We start from the raw sequence: 19,442 nt of genomic DNA, 5'->3' as shown, positions 1-19,442 counted from the left end.
AGACAATGAAATCTCTGTGAGATAGTTTTGGCACACCAATTAGAGTCAAGTCCCTACAGGAAAGGAGCATATTTTTACACCGAGTATCCATGTGCTTTTAAGTTGTGGAGCAGCCAAAATTAATTCCACGCTTAAAATATTTCCAGCAAGGGAAAAAGAGTTTATTATTATCTTTATTTTTCCCTCGAAAAGGTAAAATTTGTGATAAACTGCATTTGTGTTTGCAATAACACAAACACGTTTTGTTCTCCGCACCAGTCTGTAATCATCTTGATTATTGCGAGGGACTTTCCAATATAGAGCAGCTGAAAACAAGGTTTTAGATTACATGGTAATTTAGGAATGCATGAAAAGCCGAGCAGTCCCCATAATGGAGCGCTGCACAAACTCCATGGCTTTTACAGCAAAACATAACATATGTTTTGTGATTCATTCAGATGATTTTTCGGGTTTTTTGGGCAGGGTTCGACCAAGGCACACCGAGCGCTGTCCTGCATTTGGGTGCCCCACAGCTCTGACAGCTGCAGCCACCCCAACACTTAGAAGGCTCTCCTTCTGCATGGTCATTGAAAGCAGGGCAGTGATGGATGGCGATAATGCTGTGGGTTTATGACTAATCGGGCCTTGGCAGCCCCGACGTTTCCTTTGGAGCTGAGCTCCCATACTCCCTTCTCAAGGTACGCACGGCACTGCGTGGCCTCCGGTCCCAAAGGCACTGCACCTGGCACAGCCCCGGCCCGTGTCCCCTCGGTGCTGTACACCAGGTGTCCCCACCTCGCTGCAGTGCTGCCGCAGAGTGACCGCAACTGTCCCAGTGCTGCATGTTCCATCACCTCCAATCTGCCTGTTGCAGGGCTGCGTGTGCAGGGAGGACGTGTGTGCTCACAGCTATCCCTCAGCCGGGCTCATATTTTATGTTGTCACTCGATATGCCTCAGCCGGGCGAGGCAGGACTTTGCAGAGTTTGAAATAATCCAAATTCAATCACTTTAAAGCTGCTACAATATGCAAGTCCTGGCAGCCGCTTTAAATTAATGGAACATCAGATGTGCTCTGATCCTTTCAATTTCCTTGGGCAAGGGAAATTCGGCAGCGACAGTGGGGGAACATCAGGCTATCAGCAAAACGAATGTCAGCTTTTGTCCGCTGATAGAAAACGCACCCAGCAAAAAGAGGCACCGTATTTATTGCTCTGTAATTAAAACATATTTCTCCATGCAGAAGGGATTATCTCAGTGTTTTGGACAGGCAAACACTGTGTGGCCTGAGCCATACAGACGGGCATTGCCATCAAACCGAAACACAACGTGGCTTCTTATTTGGGGCTTTACAAACACAGGCAGATACTTTGTCTGGGTGTAGGTATTTGTTTTTTGTGCCTGCTGGCAGGTATATCAATACAAATAGTAGAATGCCGGCCGCCAAAGCCCAGTCCCAGGGCAGAGATGGGATTTTGGCAAGAGCTGGAAAAAAGAAATCTCCACGGCGAGCCCATGCAAATTGCCTTGGTTTGGGGTTTACTTTGCAAGCGCAAACATTCATCAGGTTTGTCAGAAGGGCTGCAGACCTGAGAACCTTTTGATCAAACCTTGGCTGTGTTTGGAGGAAGCCTGCGCTGGAGTGTGTTTTTCAAGATGCAGTTCAGTGGCTTTGCTTTTGAAACACAAACAAGCCCAAAAATTCAAATCAGGGCTCTCAACCTTTGCACAGGCGTTCATGGAGCACAGTTTCACTGATACATTGGGCTTATCACCAGGGCTGCGTCCTGGCTGCAAGGGCACGTGCTTCATGAAGTCTTTTTCCTTAAACTATACGATAGAAGCTGTCAGAGTTAAATTCAGGACAAGGTATCTCTTTAATTCTGATTTTTCACTTATTTGATTTATATGAGGAGAGCCTGGCTGCTTCTGTGCTGAGCGAGGCTCGTGTTGCCAGACGGTATGTTTTAAGTTATTTTTAAAACGCTGCCTTTTGAAGGCTCTTAAATCCTTTGATGTAAATGAAAATAAAATCATAGTTTGGAATCTAACAGGGACTTTTAATCTTGATCTTAAAAGCATGAATCATGCTACAGCACAGAGTAAAACTACTTTCTGTCCTTTGCATCCACCTTCTGTGAGCATGCTGATATTTTGATATTTATGGGTGGCAATTAGGGATCTCAGGTAGTCCCAGGTGCCTTGTGCCAAGCTCTGTGCTCAGCGACTGCTGACAGCCTACGGATGAGATTTACTCGAGTCTTGCTCATTTAAATATGACATTTCAAGTGAGCCTGATTAAAACCAAGCAGAAGCAAAATGTCTCAACTTCCACGCATGTAACATTATGGCAACAAAACTTGGAATGGTTACTGTCTTGGAAGAGCAGAACTAGTGGTAAAGAAGCGGTGTTGCAATAAAATTGCAGAAAAACTTCTGTAGCCACCATTGAAAATCCAACCACCATCTTCTGCCAGAGCTGAGGCCTAACCCAGAGCAGAAGCCCAACTGAGCAACTGATCCTCCAGATTAAGAGTAAGAACACCTGATAAAATTGTATTTCAGCTGATGGTTCTTCAGTAACTATTTGAAAAACAGCATCCTGACATCAGGTCTGCATCAAGCAGGGTTAGCAGCTGCTAGGATGTTCATTTGGGATAGACATTGGGCAGGAGTAGCAGACATCAAACCTCACTGGGTTTTCCAGTGGTCTCCAAAGGAATGTAAAAGCGAAACCATCTGGGGATGCTCTCCTCAGGCCAAAGAACCCCCCCGCTAGATTCTCCACCAGCCCAACTGCATGGGAGCTGCAATGGTGCAGCACAGCTGATGGCAGCGAGATACGCTGGGGGCTTTCATTCCAGTGGGCATCCCAAGAGCTGCAGGGAAGCTGTTCACAGCCCGTGAGCACCTAGCTGTGAGCATGCACATGCTGTGGTGGGAAAAGATATTCGGCCCTTGAGGTTGTGCCATGGACATTGCCAGAATGCTTTTATATTCCAGAATCCTGCCGTGGTTTTTGTCCCAGAAAAATAAACTATGACTGGCAATAAATGAATCCCAGTGCTGACACTTCTAAGTTGTACAGCCTGCTCCTGTTCAATCTGAAGAAAACTCACAATGCATTCTATAGGAATGTCTGCCAATAGACCATGACAAAAATCAAGTTCATCCTACCTGTATGAACCAAGCACGCAGCTCCACGTCTAGATCCTTCCGGATTTCAAACTCTTCACGAGTGCCAGTGGAGTTTTAAGGTGAAGAATGTCAAGATTTGTCCCTAAATAAAAAAGTGCCAAATTAATATAACAGCATAGTGGAACTCCCATTTATTGCACACAACAGTCAAGATATTCAGACTTATTGCTCTCACTACAATTGTAATTCAGCTTCCTTGCACATACATAATGTTTTTATCTATTCTGAATGGGGTTATCTTTAGTTCCTTAACAAGCCCATATAATTCAGTAGTCACAGTTTCCATAAGAACAGTAACTTGGAATTTCCTGCCTTTAATTTGGACTAACTCCTGTCAACAGCACTGCATTAATGATGTTTCCAATGTGTGGGGTGACTACGAAATCAACCATTATGCATGTTACACAGATATTTATAATGTTCAGGTACCACTTGTAGAGGTAACACCTCGAGTAATGTGAGCATCCCATCTTCACAACTCCAGCAGCTCCAGTTCAGCTGCCTCATCCCTACTGCAGGCTTTGCATCTAGGCTCTCCTGCAAAGGCAGCAGATGCAGCCAATGTGAATCTGTCCCAAGTCTCTTTCCTGACACAGGTACAGTTTCTGCTGCCAGGCTACAAGAAGACAGTGGTTCTTATGAAAGAAATACCTGCTGGTGCACACAGCAGCACCTCATCTGCCACAGAAGCATGTTAGGGGAGCATACGCAGTCAGTCCCATTGCACTGAGCTGTGCCCATTCCCAGGGATTTCTACTGTTATCTCTGTTTTGTGCAGAAACATTTAGTGGTTGAGACCTGAGGCTCCCAATTAGCGTGCTGACAGATGGCTGCTTTTACTTTTGCTTCCCTTACCCTAGGCCCATTCATTCAGGGGGCCCATTTGATTACACAGCACCACGTGCCTAAAAGCTTGCCCACATCTTTTTGGAGTGCATTGGTTGGTTTAACTGGAGAAATGATCTTTCCCTAAAACACTGCTCCAGAGTTTCATCATGTTTTGTGGTATCAAGTAAGATATTTGTTTTTGCTGTGCTCATACTTGGCTGCTGCCCTGTATTTCAGGAGAGCAACAGCTCTTCAGAGAAGAGCAGATATTTTCTCTCCCTTGCCTCAGAGTTCCTCTGTCATGTACCCACAAGGACAAGGAGGGGCATCAGCACAGAGCAGAAAGCAACAAACATTCAGGATGAGGTAATCTAGTGGGAGGTGCCCCTGCCTATAGCAGGGGATTGAAACTAGATGATCTTAAAGGTCCCTTCCAACCCAAACCATTCTATGATTCTATGAACAGAATCAGCATAGACACAAGCAGGGCAGCATCACACAAAGACCCACTAAATCTCCCTCTATAGATTTCCTCCCTCTAAAGTACAGGTGCCAAAATATATGTGTAAGCTTAACAGTCCAGTAGCAACATGTTGGTTCATTCCCCTTCCCCTGACTCCATATCATAGAATCATTAAGGTAGGAAAAGACCTCTAAGATCATCTAGTCCAACCATCAACCCATCACCACTATGCCTACTGAACCTTAGCCTTTTCTTGTGTCAAAGATCTTCTAAAATGTTGATCATTCTCAAGCTAAGCAGGTCCTAATTTGCAAGATGAGGAGAACTGGAAGTGGAAAAACTAGACTCACAGAGGGCAGAATGAGTGATTTCCAGCATGGCTCCAGGGCAAAGCTGCTCCCTTGCTGGCTGCAGGCTGTTTTCCCAGGTAAAGAGAGAGCTGGAGCCAGAGCAAGAGGCTCAGGGCTATCTGGGCAGAGCCAGCATAAAACCACCTACCATTTCAGGAAGGTTCTCAACCTGGAGCCCACCACTGTTATGCTGCTTACAGGGAATGGCTCTCACCCATTTATCTCCTGTTCACTTATGATCAATGGCCTTATGGAAAAACGGCATCAATAATGAATAAGCAGCAAATGCCGTGCTCTGTTTCTCCAGCTTTGGCTCTAACAAAGACCATCAGGTGGTACAAATTACTTCACCTTACTCATGTTGATTTTTACCAGCTGGGAATTTGGCCTAAGCTTTGTCTGGTTCAGGAGAGAAACAAAACATACAGTATTCTGGCTGAACTAAGAACGGAGGTAGACCCCAATTTCCACAAGATCTGGCTGGAGGGGAATCGCTGTCTGTGCTGACCAGCTGTACCTGGGCACAGTGAGGATGCTGCAGGCCTGGCTGGGCATCGTGTGAGCTCTGGCACAAACTCTGCATGAACCAAAGCTTCCTGAAGAGCCTGCAAGAAGGTGCAGAAGCCTGTCCAAGGCTGAGCAGTGCCAGTGACACAGCAGATGCATATGTTTCTAAGAATACTGCCTGGCAGCCTGGCACTGGTGAGTGCTGGAAGCTGCATCGCACGTGCACATACAGCCACTGCTATCATTAGAGCTTCACTGCTTTGGCACCTCTTCCTAATTTACTTAATTTCTATTTATACCATCCTGTTTCTGTTTTGAGCCTTTATCAGATGCCGATGTGTTTTCTGCAGAGACAGACTTTGGAAGGAGACCGTGGAAAGGAACTGTTAAGGAGCTTAAAGCACCTGAGTACTTGGAAGGACCATTCCCAACCTAGCAGTGTCCACTGCTCGTGGTGCAGAGGTCACTTAGCTGCTTTTCCCAGAGCTCTCCTGACTGGGAGAGGCCAGTCCCTGTGTGCTTGTGGAACACAAGGACAGTCTGTGACGGCACTCTGAGAACAACCCAGCCTTGCTGACAGTAGGCCTTGGCTTTCCACCATTGGGTCTGAGCTTCTGTTTTCCAATGAGGTTTGCAAATCAAGGAGGGCCGATAACCACAGTGTAATATTGCTCCGGCTCCATCTCAGGGGTAGTGGCAATTGTGCTTGACCAGTCAATAGTTCTGAAATAAATTGCCTCGTTAGCATCATCATACCACAAATGGGGGGTGGGGGGGAGGTAACACTTTGTTTCCTTTGCCTCCAACTGTGACCCAGTGATATGTTTGTCGTGGCTTGGCTGGAGGACATACAGAGCTCTTGGGGAACAACTTCTAGGAAAAGGCAATGTACGTTTCGCCTGAGCTGCACTGATTCAGCTGTTACAAGTCAGAGCTCAGATACAAGTAGCAGATCAGAAGAACACAGCTGTTGATGTTGACATGTTGCTGGCCTTCTGGAATGATAACAAACAGCTGGAAATGCATTTGATGAACTAGGGGATAGGGACAGAGTAAACAATTTCAGGCTCACTGGAACACTGCAAACAAAAAGGCAACCAACTAAGGATGTCAAATTCTTCCTTTGCAAATCATTTGTAGATCTTCCACTGCTTCTTACAATGCCTGCTTCATGATGACATCATCTAAAAGTGGGGGAAAAAAAGCTTCCGAAGGAAACATATAGCAAGGCTGTAAGCTTCAGAGCAGGCCAAGCCTGCACTGACCCCTTGTGAAAATCTCACCAGAGGGCAAAAATGCTTAAGGTGGATGTGCATCTTCAAGCAGGAGAAGAGAGATGAGGAACTCTTTCCCTGTTTGTGAATAACTGAAAAGATGAGGAATAGCTTCAGTAGGAAATCTTCTCGGAGGAGCTTGCTTTCCTTTCTTCCCCCCATGAATAACGACACCCTTAGTAAGTCCTCCCGCAGAGCACTCCCAAGCTCCAGAGCACTCCGCTCCCAACACCCCTCTGTTTCAAAGGCCAGGTGGGCACTGAGAGCTGCAGGACTTCCCCACAAGCCCATCCCCAGGAAGCACCAAAGCCTCATCTCAGGGTTGCCTTAAACTGGGGAGCTTATCCCAGTATATTTCAATGGCTCCTAGTGTTGTACTCTGCCATAAGGTTTAGTTGTTGCTATTCTGAAGAAAGCTTTTGTTCAATATAAATGCCTACTTCACAATGACATCATCTAAGACTGGGAAAAAAAAGCACAGCCTGGAGTAGTCAGGCATGTGATGATGTATAAATAGCTCTGACAGAACAATATTACAAACTCTATTGGTACAGCTAAGATAAAAATAGCAAGATGCTGATTCATCTGAGCTATCAGTGAGAGGGATGGCAGGAGGTTTAGCTACAGTAAACCTTCCCAGCTGAAAGCATTCTGCTTCACCATGAATCAGCTGCTCACATCTTTCATTCTGCTTGGAAAAGCACCTGTCTCTTGCTGCTCCAGTCCTCCATTACTCAACACGTGACATGTAGGGCCTGAATTTTCTTCTGCTTCCCTTTTTCTTAAGTATGCTGCAGCCAGAAAGGCTTTATAAGCAAGTAGGAAAGGCAGAAACATTTCTCAAACTGCTTGCCGGATGCTTGGTGACAGCATGTTTTGATGGTAGCAAGGTTTGATGGCACTGCTCACAGCTTTTTTTTTTACTTTGCCTTTGTTTAGAAAAACAAGCAAGGAACCATTGTTTCGATAAGCCTGGAAATGCTGAGCCATGTTTGCCACACCTCTGCATCCACATTTACTGGGTCCTTCTGTGTGTTTCAGCAAGATTCATGCAAAGTCAAGTACAGATCCACAGATGGGGTTCTTTTCAAACCTCTCAAATGAAAGAAAATGAAGCCAAGCTTAGAAATACAGGAATTCAAGAAAAAAGAGAACACAAGATCACCGATTTCCTCCTTGGAACACACCAGCAGTGATTACTTTTGTAGTATCTTTGTATGGCCAGACCTTTTGTTCTTGTTTGCCTTAACACCAGTTACGCTGATGCTCTCCAGTACCAAAAACTTCTGCATGAGAGCTTCCAGCTCAGGTGCTGGGGAGCAGAACTTTGCACTACAGCCTCTCTACTTCCAGAGCACGTGCTGCAGTGACAATAACAGCTACATGGACATGAGCACACCGGCCCCACTCACCGGTTGCTTGGTCCAAGCAGGGCGTCATATCACCTGGTAACATCTTGGTTTGCATCAAAGCAAACTTACTTGTTGAGGACCATTAAAATGAGGAAGGCTTGCACAATTATGGAGCTTTATATTAATTTTTAAAACTTGCAGATGTTGCAATCTGTACATATGGGAATAACGCCAAATGTTATAATGACAAAACAATTATATTGGCTGGCTTTTAAAGGGGAAGAATCAGAGTGAAAAATCTCATTCTACCACTACTAAGGCATTGCACGTATCTGGTTTGGTACACATCTTTTAGACAGCAGCTCTGTGTTTCTGATAGTGAGCTCATCAGCAATGAGCAAAAAGACCTATAAAATGATGGGGGGAAATAACAAAAAAAAAAAACAAAAACAAAAACAAAAAACCCAAAAAGGCCTTTATTTGCTTTTAAACTATGTTTATCTCAATAAAATCCTTCTTGCTATGCCTGGAGTAGACCTTTGCTGAACATCAGTTTCAGAGAGCAAAGCCAACAGTCCTGCACATATCTGCCACTTGTCTCAACATCCCCCTCTGGTGCACGCAGTGATGGGAAGAAACACCCTTTGGATGTCACTGCTCTGTCGTGTAGAATCTCAAAGCACTTGAGATTCTAGTGTAATTTTGTCTGAGGTTGCTGGTTGTTCAACATACTGAGGTACTCTGCAGAGAGCATTTAACTGGTGCTCTACATAAGCAACATATGTTTCGTATTACCAACATCCCCTTTGTATTTCAATTGCACTTCAGTACCGGTAGATTCTACTGATGCTAAGCCCAGCTTCAGCTTTGAAGCTCAGGAGAATAACAACATAACTTGCTATTTGTTTATGTTAGTAATAAAATCTACCGGTAATTGTGATTTGATCACAGCCACAAAAGCAAGACTAGCCAAAGGAAACCTTATCAATAAACAGGAGATGAAGGAAGTGGATGGGTTGTCTGTAGATTTTCTAAATCTAGTCCAAGAAGCTGAGGTCTGAAGTCTTAATTTGTTTTGGACCTCAGCTTTCCAAAAGATGATTCGGAGGAAAAAGAGAACACAGCACATGCCTCTTCCTAGCATAAAGGTGTTGAGAGGTGGAGCAGAGCCACCTGCTACAATTGCTGCTACAGCAGCTCTCCTTATCACCGCCTTCCCTGGGCATCTCCTGCTGCTCCTCCTGTCCTGCCTCCTGCCCCACGATCCTGTGCCTTTGGGCAGGATATATGGTGTCTATGTATTGCAGTTCTAAGCCACCTTAGAGACAACAGCTGCATGTTCATAATCACCGGACAGCTTACTGAATTGCTGTATACATATAACGTATCAGTACCACTACAACTATAGGCATGCTGCACGTGAACAGATCAAATGTATCTTTTCTATGTTATCAGCGCTGATGCATTAGCCTTCCATTGCTGAGGTAGAATAAAGCTGGGTTACAGAACACTCCTAAGCAAACAGTTTCAATTTCTGGTATCTCTTCCTCAGTATCTCTGCCATGAGTAAACACATGAAGGTAATGTTGGCTCACCACAACCTGGCTCAGTGCATTTTACAAGAGAGCATTCCGATAACACCGTAGACTTACATGTGAGTAAGACTTCTCTACAGCAGCACAATTTATTCCCATTTCCAGTTTAATGGAGCTTTTCTGATTATTTTCCCAGCATCGTGCAAGGCTTTTTCCCACTTCACAAAAGGGAAAAGCTCCTAATATGTTCCTGAAATGCCTCAAGAAGTTAATGTGACTTATTCTCTATCATCAAAAGAATGACACTGGAATGAATGAAAGTCAGTATTTTTTTCTCAAAGTCTCTTAATATTCAGTCCTCATATGGCATAAGGGAGTAAACTCTCAATTACACAAAGGCAAACACAGAGAAATCCGTCAAAGTCAATAGAGTTATTCTGGACACCTGAGTAATTTGTCCCTTGGTATGATTCAGTCTCCAAAATCCACTCTGAAAGTCTATAATGACCGTTTGCTGTTCACTGACATTTTTAGCTCTGTTACAATTCTAATTTTTTCCATGTTTCACAAATAACTGGAGTCAGTTTCTTTCAGAAGATGCTGTTTCCCCAGCTTGACTTCCCTATGAATAACCTCCACCATCACTATGCTACTTTTGCTCAAACGTTTCATTCTTAACAATAAACATCTATCCCAGATGCCTTATTTTCAGCTTCATTAGATGTTTTACTAGTTCATCTTGAGTCACGTCAATATTTACCTTGGACAGGGTTCCATATACTTTAGTTTCTAATACCAGAATTCTCCAGACAAGCTTATTGTTCCTGGCTTGACTTCTCCCAGTCACAACTTAAGACTTTTTCTTACACACTCAATAAGATGCAAATTCATCCAACTATGCGCTCCACCACATGCTGCCAGCTATGCCTATTCCAAACATCTCCAAACTGATTTACTTCAATTTCTGTGTACACACAGGCCCCAAACCTGTACTCAGTTACTCTGAGGTAATTTCAAAGTCATTTAATCACTGCAATTAGCAGAAAAGAAAGCAGAAATTAGATACCAGCCTTCTAGGTCTATTACCATTACAGCCATTTCTACTTAGCTGTATCCCAGAGAAGTGGTGTCAAGAAAACCACAAGGCATTGCCAGCTGCTGCCTCCCTTACTGGTTGTTCCATACTGTTCAAGCTCAGATGTTCTTCTGAGAGGTGGGACTGCTTTTGTTCAGTTCAGCTCTCCCCCCTGCCCCTGACAAACAGGATCGACTTGTGCCGAGTTATGGACAGCATAGAAATCATTGCGCTATTTCTACGCACTGAGAAGAAGCCTTGTAAAATAGCGAGTGGCACAGGATGCCACATTCACCAGGCAGGAGGGCAGCAGGACTGTGGATCGAAGCTCTTCAGTAACATTAACAGCGTAAGCAACAGCAAAAAGAATGGATGAAGTGGGTTTGAGGGTTGCAGTGAAGCAATACAGAGTCTGGAAGGACCAAAGGAAAGTGGAGCAGGAACTGCTCCTTGGGAGGTTGTGTAAGGGCAACCTCTGCCTTGGCAAGGAGTTGGCAAGAACTGCTGTATGGCAGCAACAGCGCGTGTAAAAGACAGTAGCCATGGGAAGGAGCAGCACAGATGACGGCAGCATAGGATTTTAGGGGAGGTAATGGAAAGTCAGTCTGTCTGTCTACCCAATGCTAGTGATACCTGAAATGGCTCAGCAAACGTATCCACAGGTAGCTCTGTGCTGCAGTCCTCACAGCCCTCTGGATCCAGGCAGCTCCTTACTCCTGTACGCACACCTGCTGGAGAGAAGTTGTTCTCAACAAGAGCAAGACAAAGGGGAACAAAAGTTTGAGAAGTAGGATTGTCTCAATAATTTTCTTGATCTTTATGCTGAGTTTACTTCAGGTCCTTTTTCAAAGCAGCAGCACAAAAAAGGCAGTGTGAGGTTTGATATATTTATATTATATATTCATGGACTGCATTGGAATAAAACATTTTGAATTTTATATTGGATATGAAAAAGCAAAGGTGTCAAGCTGGGAAAGTGCTTTGAAAATAACAAAGGACTTTATGTGAAATTGTTTGAGGTCATTTTATCTGCTGTTCTTGACAGTATTTAAATACCTCCTTTCAATTTGAAATGCCTTTGCTTGTCACTCACTGAAATCAGAGGTACAGACTGGCAGGGCAGCTGGGCACACACCATGGGGGGATACATGCAGAAGGAAGCACTTACATTTTTGGAAATCTCCAAAGCTTGTGCTATACCTCTGCCCACAGCCCCTATGTGTCAGGAGGTATCAGCACAGCCTGGAGAAGCAACAAGCCACATTCTCATGAGAGACCATTCTCAATGACCTTCAAGCCAGGCCAACTTCCCTGAGCAGGTCACTCCTCGGAGCGGGACAAGAGATGGTTTTATACCTCAGGTGTGCAATATCTCAGCAGAAATTCAGGATGTGAAGCTGAATTTACAGTGCAATAACTTCAGTGATGCTATAGATTTGTGGGACTAATTCTGAATTACTTTGCTTAGGTGCTCTAGTAACAGCAGCATAGGTAAATAGTGTATGTATTTAGTCCAGATGCCACTGCTAATGTCTGAAAAAGTTACAGTCATGCAGTGTAACAAAGCCAGTATTTCTGTGCACCCCAGAAAATGCTGCGTCCTACGAACTGCTCCCCTGTGTTTCAACCCCAAGAGTCCGTACTGTTGTCTCAGTACAGGCAGGGAGATGAGGCAGGATGAGGGACCACAAACCCCACAAACACATGGAGCCAGAAGATAAAAGGAAAGAGCTGAATACTAGATGAAATGCAAGTTACATGTAAATGATCACTTACAGGGGCCTAATAAATGATTCTGTGCAAGGCGTTGTCAGAGATTCTTCTCTGCCATTTGTTGTTGTTTTGAATTTGTATTTAGAAGCTTTTCTCCCTTGGAAGATAATGTTCAGGCTTTAAAGTTTGTATTAATCTGTCACAACATTCATCTGTCACTTTACTAAAGTGTTTTTTGTTTGTTTGTTTGTTTCTTAATAAAGCATCTTTTCTTCTTTTTAATGTGTTGACTTACCAGAACAGAGTATTTAGGATAAGCAGTGCTCCATACGATGGGATGGACAGCATGTAGGAAGGCTGCTTTCTAAATAATATGTTCTCTTCCAATCCAATCAACAAATCAGTTATGGAGCTTCTGCATTACTCTGGCTGGGGTCTGAGCAGGGTCTTTGCTGCAAATGTCTCAACTCCCAAGAATACATTTTATTTCCAGAACAAAGGAGGACTCAACTGGAGACTGCTTTACTGCTTTACTGGCAGACACCTACACATCTTTCACTGTTTTTTCTCTTCTGACTGGGTTAGGGGTACTACTCTAAAGAATTTACTAACTGCTCCCTTCTTACAGCCTCTGCTGGGTCCCCCCACCTTGCCCACTCCATCTCCTTGTCTAACACAGCTACGAGAATCCCCATGGGAGATCAGGCTGTGTGCTGACAGACACATGGCCATCATCTCTGTGCTGCTACCTCAGCTTAGATCATGGACAGGGAGGGGACAACACAGAAAGGCACTGCAAAACAAAAGTGCAGAGGATGCCTAGTGAATCCCCACATTTTCTGCTGTGGCTTCCTGGGAGAGATGCTTTCCCAGGCTCTGACTTGACACTGGGTTACTGCACCACAATCAGTTTTCAGTTCCTCTTGTTCACCCTTCGTCTATATATTTTTCATTATTCTTCCCTTCTGTTTTTTTCTTTCCATCAAAATACCTGGAAACATAACACTACATTTTTCCTGCTGCTCAGTACAAACACTTTCTTCACTAACTTCCACTCGAATCTCACTTTGAATAGAACAATGGCTTTACACATAATATTTCAAATACAGTCCATGATTTCTGTGTTGATAACAAGATAAAGATCTGGTATTCCCACCTGTTTGAGTTCTGTTTTCCTCTTAGCTCCAGTCAGAACAGGGGGAAAACTCTCTGCAAAAAGAAAGAGGATGTGAGGATGCTTCTGGATTACTATTTGAAAAAAAGTCTGAGGCTTGATTCTTGTTACCAGCCTCTCCAGTGGAAACATTGAGTGACTCCAATAAAAAGAGCTCCAACAGTACAGAAGAGACAATCAAGGCAGAGGTTTTGGAATACACTGTTCTGTTGTTGTTCTTTGTTATAGAATTCATCTCATGTTCTGCTCTGTGAGCTTTTTGAAGGTTTACACAGCAGCCAGGTTAAGCAAGAAAGTAGAGCAGAAGTTCAGATTATGAACTTTGATTGTTCATGGTTGATTCAATATTTTTAATCAAGTTTGTAAAGGTTTCCTTCCATCGGAGAAAGTTCTTTTTGATTAATCAATAGAATTTGATATTTTCTCCATGGAGCACACAAAGCAGCACACGCCATTGCCAGTTATTTACAGGCAGCTTCACAGCACACAATAGAACAATTATTTTCTAAGCAGAAGAACTGTGATCAGAAACATTAATAAACCACTTAATAGCGTAGCATCCTTTTCTTTCATTAGAAAGGAACAACAAGGAAATATCAAGCCATTTTTCATATAATCTGAATAATTTCAAAATGACACATTCAGGGAAACAGGCTTGTCCTAAATGCCCTTCTTAGCGTTTACATCTGGAGCAGCTGCAGTAGCAGCTCTGTTGGGCTTGATTTTATTCAGTGTTGCAGGATCAACATAAAATCTGGGCTGAAAATTAAAGGGAGTAAATGTACCCCTGACAGTCAAGAGAATGAATTTGGTCCAAGAGTATTTCTGGCCAGAACTCACTTTCAAAAGCAGCTTTGTCATTTGTGCCTGGCCTAGTCCCAATAAGTGCTATTATGATTTGTTACATTTTCTATAGAACCAGGAGACCATTTATTAGCCCCACGGTATTGTATCGAGCTTCAATTATGTAATAGTCATTATTCTGCTGAATATCCAAAGCTTTGTAAGAAAGTTTTCGCTCTGGAAAGAAATGTACAAGATTCTCAAATGATTTTGAGGAAGATCAAACTCCCTCTTCTTTTGCTAGTTGAAAGAGGAAAGGTCCCTTCTTGATATAAATCATGAATAATTTGAATAGACTTTTTTTTTCTAAAGAAAAACTCCTTTTTCTTTGAAAGCCATTGATAGCTTGGGTTTCAAGTGAAAGAGAATAAAAGAAGAAATAATGGCTTCTTCCTAGAAGAGAACGCGATAGGTATGCCTCCAAATTAGTGAGATTTTAATTTAATTATAACAGAGGCATGCGTGCGTGTGAGTGATTTGAGTGCTTATAAAGTGAGGAACAAGGGTCTCTCCCATTTTTAACCCAGGTGAGGAGGGGGGCAGGTCCTCAGCCAACGACAGCCCTTCTGGGGCCACTCTCAATGGAGGTTCTACAGCCAACATAAGTCACAGATGTGCCCTTCAGTCCTGTTTGCTCGTTTAGCTGCCCACTGAGCTTCTACAATGCAAACTTTTGATACCTAATCAAATTCCAAAGGCCTTCCATTGCCAGTCGGTATGAGCTATCCTCATCTTGTTGACTACCACAAAATAATAGTTACCAGGCATCATCTTCTATCATCCCTCAGTGTTTGTTTAAAAAATAAACAACCTAAATCATTGACTTTTAAAAGCACTGACATCAAAATAAAGCTGGACCATCTCCAAGCAACTGTCCCCTTCATAAACCGTGTATCTGATGAAAGCTCCAGCTTACAGTTCTCCAAGGAAGACTTGTTCATGTGTGAATGCTCCCTGCTCCCAGCTGACAGCCAGACACCGTGATCCTGTAACAACCAAACACCAGGTACAGTCAGTCCAGGTGCTGCCTCTGATTTTTTTCAGCTAATAACTAACACGGCACACACAGCTCACACACAACTTATACACGCAACAGCTGCCCTGCCTCAGAGTAGCAAAACCAATTATTCCCTGGTTTTCTCAGGAAATGGAAGGGAAACGTTCTCAATACTGACAGATTTCTGAAATGTTCTTTCTTGAACGTATGCTCAGTTTAGCTGGTATTTTAGTGAAACGACTGTAGCTTTATACCAGCTGAAGGGAAAGCAGAAAGTAAATCAACAAGCTTTCTTTCAGACAGACTTCAATATCTCAAAAATTCACAGCTAACAGAAATTTACTACCAAGGTTGCATTCCTATTACAGAAACAACCATTTCAAACACCACTGTACAACATGGCGTGACTACAGCCACCACATAGCAATGGCTCCGAGTATGTTTACCCCTCTGAGAGAGCAACCAAGAATAAAGCAGGTAGTAACACAGTTTGGCTCCAACCACATTATCCCCTGGTTATTTTTGCAGTATGAGTTATAAATGGATCAGACACATTAGCATTTCATTCACTAATTTCAATCCAAGTAGTATGTGTGTCCTTATTTTTCATACGGAAAAAGAAGTTGCAAATCTATTTTATCCAATAATAAGAAAAAAAGAGGGAGAGAAAAAAAAAAAAAAAGAAAGAAAAAAAAAGGAGAATTGGAGTAAAAGGCATTTTCAAGTTGCACATTTACTGGATCAGAGAAAATAAGGCATCAAGCCAGGATCTAATCTTGTCTGCCACTATGTAAACGATGAGTAAGTCTGCTCGGGTCAACAGAGCAACAGCAGAGTCACATGAGTCACAGCACACTTCTCTTTGAAAAGATTTCTCCATGGCTAAATATACTATTGCAATTGCTTCAAGAAAAACTCTGCGTCAAAGTCTAATAAATGCTGGCAGTGATGCTGAGCTCTGAGCAGTCATAAAGCCAAGAAGATGAACAAGAATTAACAAGTGGACTTAAAAACCTACTGAACAAAATAGAAGTTTTTCTGCCTGAGAACTGAAGTATCAGGACTCTGGAAATGAAAATCATGACCTAATTTTTCCACTACCTACATTTATTCACCTTTCACAGGGATCTGAAGGAAAAAAAAAAAAGTAGAAAGGGAAAGATTTTTTTTTCAAGATTCAAGTGCAGAAAATACACTGAAATCTCTATACCAAGTTTATATATGTTACAATTCAGCTATGCAACAACATGGAGTTTGTTCCATGATCATTGTAAGCAGCCTGTCCCTAATAAAAACCTCACTCCTCCCAGGAACAAGTGTTAAACGAGCCTCTCCTTTCTGCTACCTGTGAGCAGGAACAGCCAAACCAAGAGAAACCAATCCAGCACACCGCCCCGTCTGTGATCCAGCAAAACGGTAATTCTAATGAATACCTCCTTTATCTCCATCTGATAGACACAGTGCTGAATCTGGAAAAATGAGAGCTCACTAAACCATAAAAGAGATGCCCTTTGGTCTTTTCTTTTTCTTCAATGAGATCATAATTTAGTACTATTACAATTATAGTTTTAGGTAACCAAAATTACTTATCAAATGTGGGTTTGCATTTCCTATCAACAATGTACTGAATTAGAACTGAGTTATGAATTTCTCTTCTACCTAGCCTTTTCTTTGGGAGCCTGATTAAATGCGTATTATTTCTTCTTAAGTGGTTTTACAGGTCGTTTATCTTAGATTTATGAGTATCAACCTACTTTAGGAGGTATTAGATAGCTTTAACGTTTGACACGTATTCTCTAAATCATTTACAGTGCTCTCCATTTGCACTAGATGATCAGTAATCTTCTCAATATTAGGTTTTATTGACAGTGCACCATAGAGAGTTCTTATTATATGATAATGATTTAAGATAGGTGTAAGACAACGAACTAATAAATTCAAAAGCTTATTTTTGATTGTTGACAGAGAGCTGAGGAGTAATGTGCATCCATCTAAATCACAGTGTTTCTCAATAATGTAAAACACATACATGTCTAACCCGATAGGAGCACAGCACAAGGATCTGCAAACAGATCCACATTCCTGCTTTGAGACCGATGGCCTCATGCTCAAACTGCTGTATTTACACAGAGAAATCCCCCTGTGGATGTGAGAGTTCACCGCCATGTGGAAGCACCCGTGCCTGTCCCACACAGTGAGGGTGCAGGCAGCACCACAAAAAATTGGGGTAGAAGAAAAAAAAAAAAAAAGCAGAAGTATTTGGTGGCAAATGAGTATCACTCTGCAGAACTAAAGTCTTGTCTGCAGTCCTGTATTCCAAAGGTAGGTCTTTGAAATGTAGTCAAGAAATGTCGTCAAGTCCTGCTTTTACAGTACATCATTGGAAATGACTTCTGGGGCACTGGAGCTGCCTGAACTGGCAATTTGTTAAATTGAAATGTGACGTCTCAAAGAAGAAGAAGAAGAAGAAGAAGAAAAAAAAAAAAAAGTGGAATGATCTCAAAGTAAAAATAACACAAAAACTGAACCCTGCTTTTATACAAAGTGAAAAATTGTGCTAGTGTCAAAATTGTCACGTGGCAATTACACATGACTGTGAATGTGATGTAAGGGCGTATGGTACAGCTTGCTTTGCATTACCTTGCTCATTCAGAAAACAAACCCCAAATCCTTACTCAGACTAAAGACTTGGCAGACACGCTCAGCTGCTTACAAATGATTTAGGAGCAGTGAACACCAAGAACTCAACTCCAATCCAAATAAAAGACACAGCTCAACTCAGCACAGTACGCATCACTTTCATGTTGATTTGGTAAAACCAAGCACAGATTTACTCATAGAAGGGAAGAGGGGAAAAAACAACAACATCAAAAAGACCTCCTCAAATCCCAGTGCAGTAGGAACAGTTCTGGCCTTGAGATAAAGCAATGTCCCAGACCTCCTATTTAATAACACCTTAGTAGGTGAGTTACTAACCTACTGTGAAACATCAGAAACATCACAAGCTCTACTTCTCTTACCAGCAGAGCTAGGAGCATTCTGCAAGGCAATATCTACATTTTTGTCTGCTTGTTTCATGCACTCAGTTCCTAAATCAGCAAAATTTAGCAATCTTCAATATCTCTCTGTGATGAGTGAAATTTCTTTTACTACTGTGAAGGAGGGAGGAGGTCAATAAGGCTTGGGAAAATTTGCTAGTATGATCTGTAATGTGAATTTGGCAGAAAAGAAATTGAGAACATTTCTTTGGAAAACAATCAAAGGGCAAAATTTTCCCCTTGGAGCTGCATGGTAATTCATGACTTATATGCTCCAAGGGAACTTGTGACTTTGATGATTAGGGTAGCAACATATCCAAGGACTGCCTGACAGACCAAACACAGTGGTTTTTCCTCTCTCTGTATTTCACTGTTCAGGTAGGGCCACATGTATCTATTCACACACAGATAAAGACTGAATGACGCATCTCTGCTCAGGAAGATTATAATCTGGGTTAGGTATGGCACATGAAGATATGCAAAAAGTACCAGGGCAGAAATTTAGGCTCATCCTGGCAGAGAGCAATGCACGCTTACTCTTACCTGGATATTGGCGTCTCCTTGGATTCACAAAGCATCAGCAAATTTGTGGCTCACTTCCCTCACCACCTGCACACAGACAAGGGACAGATAAGACTGAGGAACTGGACAGCCTCTGGGACAAGTAATCTCAAGCATCCTGAGTCCATTAAGGCTCATGTGACTCAATGCAAACATTAAATTATGGAACCTGCTGCTATGGAATAGTATGGTGGCCAGGAGTACTACTGGGTTCAGAAAAAGACTAGGCAGACAAGTGGAGAAAATGTCACTTGATTCAAACCAGTTTGGACTGGATGCATGCTTTGGCTCCACAAGTTTCTGAAGCACTGATCAATAGAAGGAAATGACAGGGTCCCTCACTCTGAGGGTGCCCCATTCCCACAGCCTTCCCTACTAATCTTTCCTAAACAATGAGAAAGGAAGGAGCCTGTGAGATTTGGATCCCGCTCTCTCCAAACATGACAATTCTTAAACTATGATGAGTGGAATCATAAAAGCAGACTGTTTAGACATGAAAATTGCTTTGGCTGGAGTTTAAAAGCTCAAATTTTAAGAAAAAAGTTGTATGATACTT

At 42.7% G+C, this 19,442-nt stretch overlaps 1 protein-coding gene across 2 annotated transcripts in view; it reads right to left on the bottom strand.

Annotated features, from left to right (window-relative positions):
* Positions 1 to 18,934, bottom strand: part of ARID5B (AT-rich interaction domain 5B) — a 137,288-nt gene extending 118,354 nt beyond the window's left edge. The window contains exons 1-6 of one of the 2 annotated variants that reach the window (XM_085553999.1): positions 18,869 to 18,934; positions 15,207 to 15,276; positions 13,430 to 13,482; positions 12,337 to 12,430; positions 11,194 to 11,288; positions 3,156 to 3,258 (exon numbers count right to left, since the gene is read on the bottom strand). The gene's annotated coding sequence lies outside the window, so the exon portion shown is untranslated. Of the gene's footprint in view, positions 1 to 3,155; positions 3,259 to 11,193; positions 11,289 to 12,336; positions 12,431 to 13,429; positions 13,483 to 15,130; positions 15,277 to 18,868 lie in introns of both variants that reach the window. The other variant, XM_032445602.2, reaches the window with a different exon arrangement.
* Positions 18,935 to 19,442: the final 508 nt, after the last annotated feature.

The sequence above is a fragment of the Coturnix japonica genome, chromosome 8, assembly GCF_054131305.1.
Source record: "Coturnix japonica strain WE chromosome 8, WE-NBRP24, whole genome shotgun sequence".
In the NCBI taxonomy this organism is placed as follows: Eukaryota; Metazoa; Chordata; class Aves; order Galliformes; family Phasianidae; genus Coturnix; species Coturnix japonica.
The sequence above is the reverse complement of the archived record's forward strand: the minus strand, read 5'-3'. Positions and strand labels throughout refer to the sequence as shown.